This window comes from Oryctolagus cuniculus, chromosome 4 (assembly GCF_964237555.1).
Source record: "Oryctolagus cuniculus chromosome 4, mOryCun1.1, whole genome shotgun sequence".
Lineage (NCBI taxonomy): Eukaryota > Metazoa > Chordata > Mammalia > Lagomorpha > Leporidae > Oryctolagus > Oryctolagus cuniculus.
The window spans coordinates 90,173,429-90,189,226 of NC_091435.1; positions in this window are offsets into that span (position 1 = coordinate 90,173,429).

Here is a 15,798-nt window from a genome sequence, read left to right on the forward strand (position 1 = left end):
CGTTGGCCATTGGAGGGTGAACCAACGGCAAAGGAAGACCTTTCTCTCTGTCTCTCGCTCTCACTGTCCACTCTGCCTGTCAAAAAAAAAAAAAAAAAAAAAAAAAAAAAAAAAAAAAAAAAAAAAAGAACACGACGTCCTAACCAACACCTACCTGCTAGGCTAAATGCTTATCATGGACATTAGTATTTGTAAAAAGCTCCTCAGTGATTCTAACATGTGTCTATTTCCCTAAACCAAACCATCCTAGCTACAAACCACAGAACAAGTACAGAACAAACTGGACATACTGCACTGCTCCTTACACTGACCTAGTTAACTGCTCAGAGGTAAACTAGAGAGTTTCTCAGAAAGATCAGGTGGTCTCATCTATTTGTGACACTGGAATATCTAGCAGAGGGGGAATGTGGAAGGGAGCCCACTTTAGACTAGCAAATCTTGATTAACCAGAAAAAGAGAATAAAGCAACACAGTGAGGAAAGAGTCTGATCCCTTTATCTGCATATGCAGTGGTCTTACCCTAAGAGCTGACCAAACCCCAGAAGTACTGCCTTTGAAATTTGACCCCTTTCCTTCTGCAAAAAGTCACCGCTGGGAGGAAGTTCTTCTCTTGTCTGGATGTCTGGCAAAGCATCTCATCTTCATAGTGAGCGCTCATATTTAGTGTCAGTCTGTAAAGAGGACTCCAGCAGATTTGAATGGGACTAAGCAGAAGTGAGATTTCCCTTTAGATACTAATAAATGAAAAAATAAATTAGGGCAATACTAAAATATCCTGCAGCAAAAGAGAAAAGGAAGCTTTTCCTGAGGAAAAGAAAGAAAAGACACACAGGCCCACAAATGTTTCATGTCTTATAGATCACTGGGGACATCACAAATGTGGTTACACAGATTGTGTCTCGTGTATATGTGTGAATTACTGTCTCTTTTACCCAATATTTCCTTTGGTGAGAGTTTTGAACATTTCTGGATGCTGCGATTTTGTATTTGTTTAAAATAATACAGTTTGGGGCTGGCGCTCTGGCACAATAGATTAATGCTCCACCTGCAGCACGGGAATCCCATAGGGGCACCAGTTCTAGTCCCAGCTCCTCCTTTTCCAATCCAGCTCTCTGCTATGGCCTGGGAAAGCAGCAGAAGACGGCCCAAGTGCTTGGCCCCTGCACCTGTGTGGGAGACACAGAAGAAGCTCCTGGCTTCAGACGAGCTCAGCTCTGGCTATTGCGGCCAACTGGGGGGTGAACCAGCAGAAGGAAGAAGTTTCCGTCTCTCCCTCTCACTGTCTAACTCCACCTCTCAAGTAAATAAAATCTTTTTAAAAAAATAGTTTATCCATTAAAATGTTGCTATTATTGTAAAGTATCCTTGGACTTTTCCAAATATATTTTCTTTCCTGCATTCAAAGTTGGGTATATTTAATAACTAATTCATATTTGCTACCTAATTGATTACATATTGTTATTATTTTTGACAATTTGCCATATACTAGATTTGTTATGTTAAAAATCTTCTATTACAATGGTTCATATTCTACCTAAAATATTCTTGTTGTTTCTTATTATTAAGATATTTACTTACTTATATGGGGGCAGGGGGGATGGAGAAAGATATTCCATCCACTGGTTCACTCCCCAAATGCTTCAGATTGCCAGAACTGAGCCACGTTGAAAGCAGGAGCTGGAAACTCAATCTAAGTCTTCCACATGGGTGGCAGGAACTCAATTACTTGAGTCACCATCGCTGCCTCCAAGGGTCTGCATTAGCAGAAAGGTGGAGTTAACAGCCAGTGCCAGGGGGCCTGCTCTGTCTGCAGCGGCAGCATCCTATATGGGTGCCAGTTGAGTTCTGGCTATTCCACTTCCAATCCAGTTCCCTAATACACCTGGAAAAGCGATAGAGGATCACCCAAGTGATTGGTCCCCTGCACCCACATGGTAGACCAGGAAGAAGCTCCTGGCTCCTGGCTTCAGCCTGGCCCAGTTCTGGCCTTTGCAGACATCTGGGGAGTGAATCAGTGGATGGAAGACCTCTCTGTCTCTCCCTCTGCATATCTCTTGCAAATAAAAAATTAATCTTAAAAATAAAAAAAGAGCCAGAGCCAAATATTGAACCCAAGTACTCTGATATGCGAATGCAGGGTCATCTTTACTGGAGTCTTAACTCCTATGCAAAATGGCCACTCCGGGTAGCTCTTAAAGCATCAGTTGGAACATTTCTTCTCCATCTCTCATAGAATTTACTTCTAGTTTAATACTAGTTCAGGCTATATCCCAAGTGTTTATTGCATATTTGTATTTATTGTTCAAACCAAGTCCTATAACTTATTTTGGCAAGCTATATCATAAGTTTATATGGAAGAAAAAATGTTGAGCAGTTTTAAAAAAATCTTTAATAAGAGTTTCATAGTTAATATTAAATAACTATGGGAAAACTCTACTACTTATGACAGGATACTATAAAGGTACAATGTGATATTAACACAAGAATAAATACATTTTGGGCTGGTGCTGCGGCTCACTAGGCTAATCCTCCACCTGCGGCGCTGGCACCCCGGGTTCTAGTCCCTGTTGAGGCACCAGATTCTGTCCCGGTTGCTCCTCTTCCAGTCCAGCTCTCTGCTGTGGGCCGGGAGGGCAGTGGAGGATGGCCCAAATGTTTGGGCCCCTGAACCCACACGGGAGACCGGGAGGAAGCACCTGGCTCCTGGCTTTGGATCGGCGCAACGCGCCGGCCATAGCAGCCACTTGGGGAGTGAACCAACAGAAAAAGGAAGACCTTTCTGTCTCTCTCTCTCTCTCTCACTGTCTTACTCTGCCTGTCAGAAAAAAAAAAGAATAAATATTTTAATGGAACTGAATATATTGCCCCATTATAGGTAGAAATATTTTATAATAAAAGAGAAACATTAGAAAGCAAACATAAGGAATGCATTAATCAATGTATAGGATATACTGGCTGCCATTTAAATAAAAAAATTTAATTTTAATCTAATACATTTATAGACTCAAACCATTAAAATGACAATCATGTCAAAATGTAATCACATTCAAATATATGAACAGGATAGCAAGTTTCAAACTAACTGGTGATAGAAGATGTACTTTTAGGAATTTATGTGATGGACAAATAATTTATTTTCCCATAGACATTTTATATGATAAAGGAAGACAACAAAAATAAAATAACCTGGAGAAAATAGTTCCAAAAATTTGAGACACACACAAAAATTTCCTATCCTTAAACACCTAGGAAAAATCAGTAAGAAAAAAGAAATGTTGTCTTAAACCAATCAAGATTAAAGAAATTGATGAGAGGCTTGATGAGGTACGAAGGCACTGTCCCCAAGGACTTTGAAACACAGTTTGTATCCAAGCATGGAAGTGTTTCTCTTACCAATAATCAGAAATAGCTAAATTAAAACAATGTTATACAAAGTTCAACTATCAAATTAAAAACCAGTTTAATGATAATGCATAATACTACCTAGTGCACAGTGTAATAGGCACTTGTGTCATCAATGTGTGAACTCTTGGATGCAAACTATTATTATGCATAAGCATATTCATTCACACCCCTTAACATTTCAGGAAAATTATACTGGGTAATTTAATCATAAATAGATTTATAAAGGGAAGTTTGTACACCAAAGATTTGTGTTCCATTTTTGGCGTTATTACTGAAATGTGACTTTACAGCTCCATTTGCATTTAGATGGAGCCATATGACTAAGTTCCAGCTGAGAGAACGGGGGCAGAATTAATTCACGCTACTTCTAGAACCAGCCAAATTCTCCAGGCTCAAAGTTTAATCTTCCAAGACTGGTGCATAACCTTGTGCCAGTTACCTCACACTGCATGCCTCAGTTTTCTCATCTGGAAAACAAGTTATATAATAGTGCCTGCCGCTTAGTGAAATAGGATATAAAAGAAAAATATCCTATATTTTCTCTGATATGTGGAAGTTAATATAGAGAACAAAAAAATAGAAATGAAAGAGACATCTTGTGATTTGATTGCTGTTTTCAGCACTTGTTTATACTCCTGTGGTACCGTGATCTTTCTACTTTTTACGTACTGAATATTACAGTTAAGTGTTGCATTAAGCTTATTATTATGGAGTGGACTGAAATTATGTCTCTATAAAAATTAAAGAAAATTAGGAAGAAAGAAAGAAGATTGAGGGAACAAGAGAAAGGAAGGAAAGTATGGTTATCTTAGAATTATACCTATGAAAAACATGAAATCTGTTCTCTTTATATTCATAAAAATTTTAAAAATAAAAGTAAAATCTAAAAAAATACTTAAAGATTAATATACACCAATTCTTGGACCATTATCTGGGGATTATTAATTCAGAGAAGTACAAACATGAACAAATTCATTAAGAATGCCAGCATAAGGTTCACTCTAGAGCCAATGTTGTTTGCCCTGGACCTTAGCATGGGAATAGATCACAAAGTGAAGGAACTTGGGTTACCAAGGGTGTGCCTTGTTCTTTACAAGTCTAGAGTCTGGTGTAGAGATCTTAGGAGGTATTCATCACAATATGGGACCTCTGCCATAACCCAGCAGACCCTCTCGGGCTTCCAGTTACCAAGGACCTGGGAAGACCAATCACCCTGATCTCTCCCAAAAATGGTTGCAGATTTCCAGGAAATTTAGTATGAGACCCACATAAATTTCCTGCAGACAAGCTGTCACTTTAATTAAAAAAAGGTTTGTAGCCAGATATTGAAATAGGAAGCTAAAACGGAACACCAAAAACACCTATCTGTCTTGGACATGTATTTGAAGTAAACCAGTATCTTTTAAGACATTATTTATTTAGCAACCATTGATGCAGTACTTGCTATGCAAAACGCATTGCTCAAAGAAATCTACAGATATTAACCAAGTTCATCTTCATGAAGGCTTTTGAACCAGTGGGAGACATCCTATTACCCACACTTTGTAGATGAGCCTGTGTTCTTGCCAAAAAGCACAATGTTGATAGGTGATAGAACCAGAATTCAAAGCCAGAGAAGGTAGCACCCTGGCCTGTTCTCTGGGTGCCAAGCTTTGTTGCCACTCTCAGCGAGGAATGACCATTAATTCTTAATACTGCTTTACGTTAGTAAAGCATAATTCCAAACTTACATAGAGCAGTCATGCTGATTAACACAAATTCTCATCACAGTCCCTAGAGGCAGTAAGTCTGGTATTAGTTTTCATTTTACTAGAGAAAAAATCGGGGGCTCCAAGAACCACAGAAGGCTTCAGGGAAACACGGAGTGGAAATCCAGGTCCTGGTTGTCCAAGTACTGACCTGCTCTTCTGTCCGTCACACTAATTTCCTCAGTTCTCTACTTTCCTTTAAGGATAAATTAAGAATTATTTTTCTCTCCATTACCTTCAATGTGGGCAGAGTGATTCAATCAAAGAGATGAACTTTGTTTCTTAAACCAGAAAGTTAAGCAATTCTTAAAATTACCGGGAATGTTTGATTTCAATCTTTCGAGTAACCCATTTACTTATTAAGAGTCATGAAGGCTTTTGAAGCTTGACACAATTGTACAGGATGACTAGGTAGAACATGGCAGTCACTTCTCCCCCTTCATCTTCAGCCAGCACATTGGACTGCTCCTTTGCCAGCTAGTGAGGCAGACGTGTTGGGACACTGCTTGGGCAGGAACCAAAAGATCTGGTAGAGGAAACCCGGGGGCTACAAAAACAGGACCTGGGTTCAAGTCCTAAAAGAATTCACATTTCTCTGGGAAACCTCAACATAGCATTTACCTCTTCAAGGCCTCAGTTTTCTCACGTGTTTAAGATAAATATTTAAGTAGGTAATCACGGCAGGCCTTCCTTACTTCTCAGCTCCCTTAGTGATCTAAGATGCTCTGTGCCTGTGACTTTGAATAAGTTGGATCTCAGCTTCATCATCAGCAAACTAGAAATAATATTGTGGTAGTTACCTATTTGGGTTGGTGAATACACCAAAAAATATACTAAATACAAGCTGCTTTAAATACAAAATACGCTTTATAACTTCCAAATACTTACTACTATTAACTAATTAGAAGAAAAATGTTCAGATTTCAGCAAGCGAAAAAGTTACAACCAATTTTCACAAAGCCCTTAATGGGTTAAATGCTTGGACATCTGGTGAAACACTAACCTCAGCTGTTTAAGTGACATCTTCTTGGGTCAAATTTCTCTCCTCTCTCCAGTCCATCTGCTCACAGCTTGTCATGATAAACACTTTGGAGTTACAAAGCAGAGAGTACACAGCAACAAGAGAGGGACAGCGTCTTGGATCTTGACTAGACAATAATATCTGAACAAAAACACCCTGCCATCATTCTGCCAGCCCTACCCTACACTGCCTATACAACCCTGCCCCCATCTTAGTCTTCCCTGTTTCCACATACCAGGTAAGGGACAAGCTGAAGGCAAGAATTCAAAGCCGTCCTGGAGAAGAGACCGACCTGATAGGTAAGAATCATGCCAGGTGGAAAATCTAGGTGTCACTTGTCCTTGATTCAATGAAAGTAGAATGTGTTATGTGATGATACTCCCAAGAATAGAATCATCTCAAAGCAGTGTCCTAACGATCAGGGCACTTGGCTGACCAAAGCACTGCCTATTTGTTGTGACACTGGAGGGGAAAAAAAAATCACTGAACATTCAGCCTCAGTTTCCTCATTTGCAAAATTAAGTGGTAATTGGTGAAAGCAATAAACACCTACATCATTCTTGTCATTAGGCTTAAATGAAAAATATCTGCAACAGAAATTGGCACATAGTGGGCAGTAAATCTTTTTAATTGATGCTGTATCTGGTATGCTGGAAAGAGTACTACACTGAGAAGCTTTGGATGCCTGATGAGGACTTCCATCTTTCAACTCTCTAGGAGTAATCTGAAATTTCTGAGCAAACAAGTGCAATCATCAGAGTTGCAATTAATATTTATGGCTGTTTCCTCTTATAGAAAATGAGAGGATTATAGAGATGTTCTATAAATTCCTTCTTTATTCTGATGCTCTGAGATCACACTTGTGCTCCCTTGAATGTCTGATTACATTTAAAGCTCAAAAGTTTTGTCATTCTATATACATTCTGTGTCACTGTGCACATTTCCAAAAGCCACTGTCTCTAGCCTTGAAGTCAGGAACCTCAGTAACAATCAGATTACAGCATATCCATACAATGCTAATAGTGGTTTTGCTATTTAATGGTGCAATCTCAGATGACACCTTAAAAAATTACCTCTGATTTGAGTTTCTTATGCATTCTTATGTAATAAACTTCATGAGACAGAGAGGGAGAGAGTATTGTCTAAACCAGAAGGAAAGGAAAGAATGGTTTTTAGTAAGAATTAGAGCACTGAGCAGGCATTGCAGGTTAGTGAGGTAAGTTGTGGCTTGGTACACCTACAACCCATGTATGGGAGGTGGCTGGGTTCCAGTACCAGCTACTACAAGGTTCAGATCCAGCTTCCTGCTAATATATCTTGGAGGCAGTTGATGAAGGCCCAAATGCTTGGGTTCCTGCCACTCACACGTGGAGACCCAGATGGAGTTCTGGTTCCTGGTTTCAGCCTGGCCCAGCCCAGGCTGTGATGGGCATTTGGAGAGTGAACCAATATATGAAAGATCTCTCTCACTCACTGCCACTGTGCCTTTAAAATAAATTTATAAATCTTAACCAAAAAAACAGGGACTGGCACTGTGGCGCAATGGGTTAAGCCATTGACTGCAAAGCTGGCATTCCATATGAGTTCAAGTCTCACCTGCACCACCTCTGATCCAGCACCCTGCCAATGCACCAAGCAAAGCAGCAAAAGGTGGCCCAGGTAATTGGGATATTGCAACCCACATGAGTCACCCTGATGGAGTTCTAGGCTCCTGGCTTCAGCCTGGCCTATTCCTTACTATTGCAACCATTTGGGGAGTGAACAAGTGGATGGAAGGTATTTCTCTTTTTCTCCCCTCCCCACCCCACCCCACCCTCATAACTCTGCCTTTCAAATAAATAAATCTTAAAAAAAAAAAAAAAAAAACAGAGAAAAGACAAAAACAAAGAAGGAATCAGAGCACAAGATAGAAACTGCCTCAGTAATTACCATGTGAGGTGTGACAACTATAGTATTTCTGTAGAGTACATTCTCAATCCATAGTGATCCATCTCTTCCACTGGAAGAAAGAAAAATGTATTTGGCCTAAAACAACCTCTAAATACTCTGTATGATTTTTTTCCTCTGGTTTTGCTTAAGCATCACATCTCATCCATCTACCAACAAACATTACAGGGTACCTATCAAGTGCCAAGTGCTGTGCTATAGAACTAGGACACATAAGATGGCTTCAGCTTTCAAGGGTATGAGGTGATAGAAATTGTCATGCACTCTCTTGGGAGAATAAATTGGGAAACTCGTTATGGGAAAAAACTTTGAATAGTTGTAACATTTAAAGATGTGGTTGCATATTTTAGGATCTAGCATTTCTATACCTAGATAAAGGCTTGAACATACACAAATGTTGAATGTGTGCAACTAGAAGCCAAAAACAAGCATGTTCATAGTAGCATCATAATAGAAATGAATAGACCAGAGACAGCGCAGACATACATGAAATGAACTATAACTGCATGGATCAATTTCAATAAATTTCAAAGCATTTTCATTAGAAAACAGGTCACAAAAGGCTGTATCTAATACAAGGGTACTAAAACAATCTGTGGGAAAATGGAATTAAAAAGAATCTGCATTTATGTAAAAGTCAAAAAATCAAAACTAAACAATATATCAATTGACTAAGGACTATATATATATTATATATATCTGCGATAAATTACAAGGGAAGCATGGAAAAAAAGAAAAATTAGGACTCAGGGTGGCAGCTACCTTTGGGAATAGGAATTGACAAGATATAAGAAAAAAAGGCACTGGGGAGGGTGCTGTGGCATAGCGGGTAAATCCGCCACTGGCAGTGCCGGCACCCCATATGGGTGCCAGTTGGAGTCTCGGCTGCTCTACTTCCAATCCAGCACTCTGCTATGTCCTGGGAAAGCAGTAGAAGATGGTCTATGTCCTTGGGCCCCTGCACCCACGTAGGAGAGCCGGAAGAAGCTCCTGGCTCCTGGCTTCAGATCAACGCAGCTTCATTTGGCACAGCTCTGGCCATTGCAAGCTACCTGGGGAGTGAACCAGCAGATGGAAGACTTCTCTGAATCTACTTCTCTCTCTCTCTCTCTCTCTCCTCCTCTCCTTCTCTCTGCGTAACTCTTTCAAATAAATAAATAAATCTTAAAAAAAAGAAAAAAAGGCACTTGAGGAACTTCAAACATATTTGGAATGTGATGAGTACAGGCAATAATTGTATTAGTGTTTAAGTCATAAATATAACATTATATATAGCATTTATGTATATAACATTTCAAGCAAAGTAAATAATATGCACAAAATGGAATTGAGTATATAACAAAAATTCACTCATTTCTTCCAAGTCCAAATCAAACACTTCCTGTTACATGGAATCTTCCCTCTTTTGATTGCTCTTCCTATCTTTTTTTTTTTTTTTTTTTTTTTGACAGGCAGAGTGGACAGTGAGAGAGAGAGACAGAGAGAAAGGTCTTCCTTTGCCATTGGTTCACCCTCCAATGGCCGCCGCGGCCGGCGCGCTGCACTGATCCGAAGGCAGGAGCCAGGTGCTTCTCCTGGTCTCCCATGGGGTGCAGGGCCCAAGCACTTGGGCCATCCTCCACTGCACTCCATGGCCACAGCAGAAAGCTGGCCTGGAAGAGGGGCAACCAGGACAGAATCCAGCGCCCCGACCGGGACTAGAACCCCGTGTGCCGGCGCTGCAAGGTGGAGGATTAGCCTACTGAGCCGCGGCACCGGCCCTACCTCTTCCTATCTTGTAAAGGTTTATTCATTTCAAGACCGCCCTCTATTTTTGCTGTGTTGCTATGGCTTAGATGAAGCCTTATCTCCTTTGATATAGGACCTGTGTCTCATCTTTCCTGCTCCATGTACAGCAATTATCTGGGAGATAAGTAGTGACACATTCATGAATATTGGGAATTGCCCTCAAGTGTTTTGAATTCAAATTCTGGTTTTATGACTTAAAACTAATGAGACTCTGAGCAGAAATTCCCACTGCTATGAAATGCTAATAACATTTACCTATCAGGATCTTGCTAAGAATTCTGACATAATGTTTACTAAATTGCATTATAAAAGATTATATATACACATGCATACTTGGGCCCCTGTACAAGGGAAGGTCTCAACAAATATTTTTGATTGATTCTGACATAGTTTTACTTTATTATGGTTAAGGATCTTAATCAATACACAAGGCAGAGATAACTTTAAAACAGTGAGGTGACTTCTCCCAGAAGAGAGAGATACTGGGGCCACCCAAGAAAACTGACTTCATTAAAACATGTGGGTGGATCAAGTCACCGTTTCCCATAGTGTCCCTTTCACTTCAACAAGTTTCCTTTTTGGTGTTCAGTCAGTTGTCACCGATCAGGGAGAACATATGGTATTTGTCCCTTTGGGACTGGCTTATTTCACTCAGCATGATGTGTTCCAGATTCCTCCATTTTGTTGCAAATGACTGGATTTCGTTGTTTCTTACTGCAGTATAGTATTCTAAAGAGTACATATCCCATAATTTCTTTATCCAGTCTACCGTTGATGGGCATTTAGGTTGGTTCCAGGTCTTAGCTATTGTGAATTGTGCTGCAATAAACATTAGGCTGCAGACCGCTTTTTTGTTTGCCAATTTAAATTCCTTTGGGTAAATTCCAAGGAGTGGGATGGCTGGGTCGAACGGTAGGGTTATCTTCAGGTTTCTGAGGAATCTCCAGACTGATTTCCATAGTGGCTTGACCAGTTTGCATTCCCACCAACAGTGGGTTAGTGTCCCTTTTTCCCCACATCCTCGCCAGCATCTGTTGTTGGTAGATTTCTGAATGTGAGCCATTCTAACCGGGGTGAGGTGGAATCTCATTGTGGTTTTGATTTGCATTTCCCTGATTGCTAATGACCTTGAACATTTTTTCATGTGTCTGTTGGCCATTTGGATTTCCTCTTTTGAAAAATGTCTATTGAGGTCCTTGGCCCATCTCTTAAGTGGGTTGTTGGTTTTGTTTTTGTGGAGTTTCTTGATCTCTTTGTAGATTCTGGTTATTAACCCTTTATCTGTTGCATAGTTTGCAAATATTTTTTCCCATTCTGACGGTTGTCTCTTCACTCTCCTGACTGTTTCTTTTGCAGTACAGAAACTTCTCAATTTGATGCAATCCCAATAGTTAATTTTGGCTTTGACTGCCTGTGCCTCCCGGGTCTTTTCCAGAAACTCTTTGCCTGTGCCAATATCTTGAAGGGTTTCTCCAATGTTCTCTAGTAACTTGATGGTGTCAGGTCGTAGATTTAGGTCTTTAATCCATGTTGAGTGGATTTTTGTGTAAGGTGTAAGGTAGGGGTCTTGCTTCATGATTCTGCACGTGGAAATCCAATTTTCCCAGCACCATTTATTGAATAGACTGTCCTTGCTCAAGGAATTAGTTTTAGATCCTTGATCAAATATAAGTTGGCTGTAGATGTTTGGGTTGATTTCTGGTATTTCAATTCTGTTCCATTGGTCTATCCTTCTGTTTCTGTACCAGTACCATGCTGTTTTGATTACAACTGCCCTGTAGTATGTCCTGAAATCTGGTATTGTGATGCCTCCGGCTTTGTTTTTGTTGTACAAGATTGCTTTAGCTATTCGAGGTCTCTTGTGCCTCCATATAAATTTCAGCACCAATTTTTCCAGATCTGAGAAGAAGGTCTTCGGTATCTTGATTGGTATTGCATTGAATCTATAAATTGCTTTTGGGAGAATGGACATTTTGATGATATTGATTCTTCCAATCCATGAGCATGGAAGATTTTTCCATTTCTTGGTATCCTCTTCTATTTCTTTCTTTAAGGTTTTGTAATTTTCATCGTAGAGATCTTTAACGTCCTTGGTTAAGTTTATTCCAAGGTATTTGATTGTTTTTGTAGCTATTGTGAATGGGATTGATCTTAGAATTTCTTCCTCAGCCATGGCATTGTCTGTGTATACAAAGGCTGTTGATTTTTGTGCATTGATTTTATACCCTGCTACTTTGCCAAACTCTTCTATGAGTTCCAATAGTCTCTTGGTAGAGTTCTTTGGGTCCCCTAAATAAAGAATCATGTCATCTGCAAAGAGGGATAGTTTGAGTTCTTCCTTCCCAATTTGTATCCCTTTAATTTCTTTTTCTTGCCTAATAGCTCTGGCTAGAACCTCCAGAACTATATTGAATAGCAGTGGTGAGAGTGGACATCCCTGTCTGGTCCCAGATCTCAGTGGAAATGCTTCCAACTTTTCCCCATTCAATAGGATGTTGGCTGTGGGTTTTTCATAGATTGCTTTGATTGTATTGAGGAATGTTCCTTCCAAACCCAGTTTGCTTAGAGTTTTCATCATGAACGGGTGTTGTATTTTATCAAATGCTTTCTCGGCATCTATTGAGAGAATCATATGGTTTTTCTTCTGCAGTCTGTTAATGTGGTGTATCACATTGATTGTCTTGCGCACATTAAACCATCCCTGCATACCAGGGATAAATCCCACTTGGTCTGGGTGGATGATCTTTCTGATGTGTTGTTGCATTCTATTGGCGAGAATTTTATTGAGGATTTTTGCATCTATGTTCATCAGGGATATTGGTCTGTAATTCTCTTTCAGTGCTGCATCTTTTCCCGGCTTAGGAATTAAGGTGATGCTGGCTTCATAGAAAGAATTTGGGAGGATTCCCTCTTCTTCAATTGTTCTGAAAAGTTTGAGAAGAATTGGAGTTAGTTCTTCTTTAAATGTCTGGTAGAATTCAGCAGTGAATCCATCTGGTCCTGGGCTTTTCTTTGTTGGGAGGGCCTTTATTACTGTTTCAATTTCTGTCTCAGTTATGGGTCTGTTTAGGTTTTCGATGTCTTCCTGGTTCAATTTAGGTAGGTTGCATGTGTCCAGGAATCTATCCATTTCTGATAGGTTTCCCTGTTTGCTGGCATACAAGTCCTTGTAGTAATTTCTGATGATTCTTTTTATTTCTGTGGTGTCTGTTGTTACATTTCCTTTTTCATCTCTGATTTTATTGATTTGGGTCTTTTCTCTTCTTTTTTTAGTTAGTTGGGCCAATGGGGTGTCAATTTTGTTTATTTTTTCAAAAAACCAGCTCCTCGTTTGGCTGATTTTTTGTAATGTTTTTCTTGATTCAATCCTGTTGATTTCTTCTCTGATTTTAATTATTTCTCTTCTCCTACTAGATTTGGGTCTGGTTTGCTGTAGGTTTTCTAGATCCTTGAGGTGAATGGAAAGCTCATCTATTTGGTGCCTTTCCAATTTCTTGATGTAGGCACCTATTGATATAAACTTTCCTCTTAACACTGCTTTTGCTGCGTCCCATAAGTTTTGGTATGTTGTGCTGTTATCCTCATTTACTTCCAGAAAGTTTTTGATTTCTCTTTTGATTTCTTCTATGACCCATTGTTCATTCAGGAGCATGTTGTTCAATCTCCATGTGTTTGCGTATGCTCTAGGGATTCCTGAGTTGTTCATTTCCAACTTCATTCCTTTATGGTCTGAGAAGCTGCATGGTATGATTCTAATTCTTTTGAATTTGCTGAGACTTGCTTTATGGCCTAGTATGTGGTCAATCCTAGAGAAGGTTCCATGTACTGCTGAGAAGAATGTATAATCTTTAGCTGTAGGATTGAAAGTTCTGTATATATCTGTTAGATCCATTTGGGCTATAGTGTCGTTTAAATCTACTGTATCCTTGTTGATCTTCTGTCCTATTGATCTGTCTATTTCTGAGAGTGGAGTATTGAAGTCCCCCAGTACTATTGTATTGGGGTCTAAGTCTCCCTTTAAGTCCGTTAACAAATCTTTTAGATAAACCGGTGCCCTGTAGTTAGGTGCATATACATTGATAATTGTTATATCTTCCTGTTGAATTGATCCCTTAATCATTATGTAGTGTCCCTCTTTGTCTCTCTTAATGGTTTTTGTGGTAAAGTTTATGGTGTCTGATATTAAGATGGCTACGCCTGCTCTTTTTTCATTTCTGTTGGCATGGTATATCTTTTTCCAGCCTTTCACTTTCAGTCTGTATGGATCTTTGTTGGAAAGATGTGTTTCTTGTAGGCAGCAAATAGATGGGTTTTGTTTTTTAACCCAATCAGCCAAACGGTGTCTTTTAACTGGACAGTTCAGGCCATTCATGTTCAATGTGACTAATGATAAGTGGTAACTTTGCCCTGCCATTTGCCAAAGATAAGTTCTAATATATGCTTTGAATTCCCTGTGATCTTTTGCTGTGAGCTTTCCTTCCTTGGTTTCCTTCCTTTACCTTCTTTCATATTGATGACCGTGTTTCTTTGTTTCTGTGTGTAACACATCTTTAAGCATCTTTTGCAGGGCTGGACGAGTGGCAACAAATTCTTTCAATTTCTGTTTGTTATGAAAAGTCTTTATTTCACCTTCATTCACTTGTTGAAGTGAAAGGGACACTATGGGAAACGGTGACTTGATCAGCATAGCCCTGACTGTTAATGAACAACTTAATACATTATCCCTCTTAGTAGTTTTTTTGTCTGTTCTACTTAATATGACTGATTTAATTCTGTAATTAATACACAGTTATTCTTAAGTGTTGAAATTTAACTGAATTGTGATCCCTGTTAAACATAAGAGTAGGAATAAGAGAGGGAAGAGATATATAATTTGGGACATGCTCAAGCTGACTTGCCCCAAATGGTAGAGTTAGAAACATACCAGGGGATTCCAATTTAATCCCATCAAGGTGGCATGTACCAATGCCATCTCACTAGTCCAAGTGATCAATTTCAGTTCGCAATTGATCATAATGAAAGGACTAAGAGTCAAAGGGAGCACATAAGCAAGTCTAGTACCTGCTAACACTAACCGATAGAATAAATAAAGGGGAGAGTGATCCAACATGGGAAGTGAGATACTCAGCAGACTCATAGAATGGCAGATGCCCTAAATAGCACTCTGGCCTCAGAATCAGCCCTAAAGGCACTCGGATCTGGCTGAAAAGCCCATGAGAGTATTTCAGGCATGGAAAGCCAAGACACTCTGGCAAAAGATCTCTGTGAGTGAGATCTCAGTGGAAAGAACAGGTCTTCAAAGAAGGAGGTACCTTTCTCTGAAGGGAGAAGAGAACCTCCACTCTGACTATGACCTTGTCTAAACAAGATAAGAGTCGGAGAACTCAAGGGGCTTCCATAGCCTTGGAAACTCATGACTGGAGCATAGGGAGATTACTGATGCCATAGACAGGAGTGTCAATTGGTAAAGTCAACAACAGGAGTCACTGTGCACTTACTCCTCATGTAGGATCTCTGTCCTTAATGTGCTGTGCATTGAGATTTAATGCTATAATGAGTACTCAAATAATATATTTCACTTTGTGTTTCTATGGGGGTGCAAACTGTTGAAATCTTTACTTAATGCATACTAAACTGATCCTCTGTAAAAAAAAAAAAAAAAAAAAAAAAAAAAAAAAAAAAAAAAAAAAAAAAAGAAAAGAAAAGAAACTATCAACTCCCAACTTGACTCTCACTGGGATTAAACATGACAATAGGTCTGATCTGATTTCATCATCATTAAAAAAAATCATCTATTATTTTTCACTTTATGTTTCTGTGTGGGAGCAAACTGTTGAAAGCCTTACTTAATGTATACTAAGCTGATCTTCTGTATATTAAGATAATCGA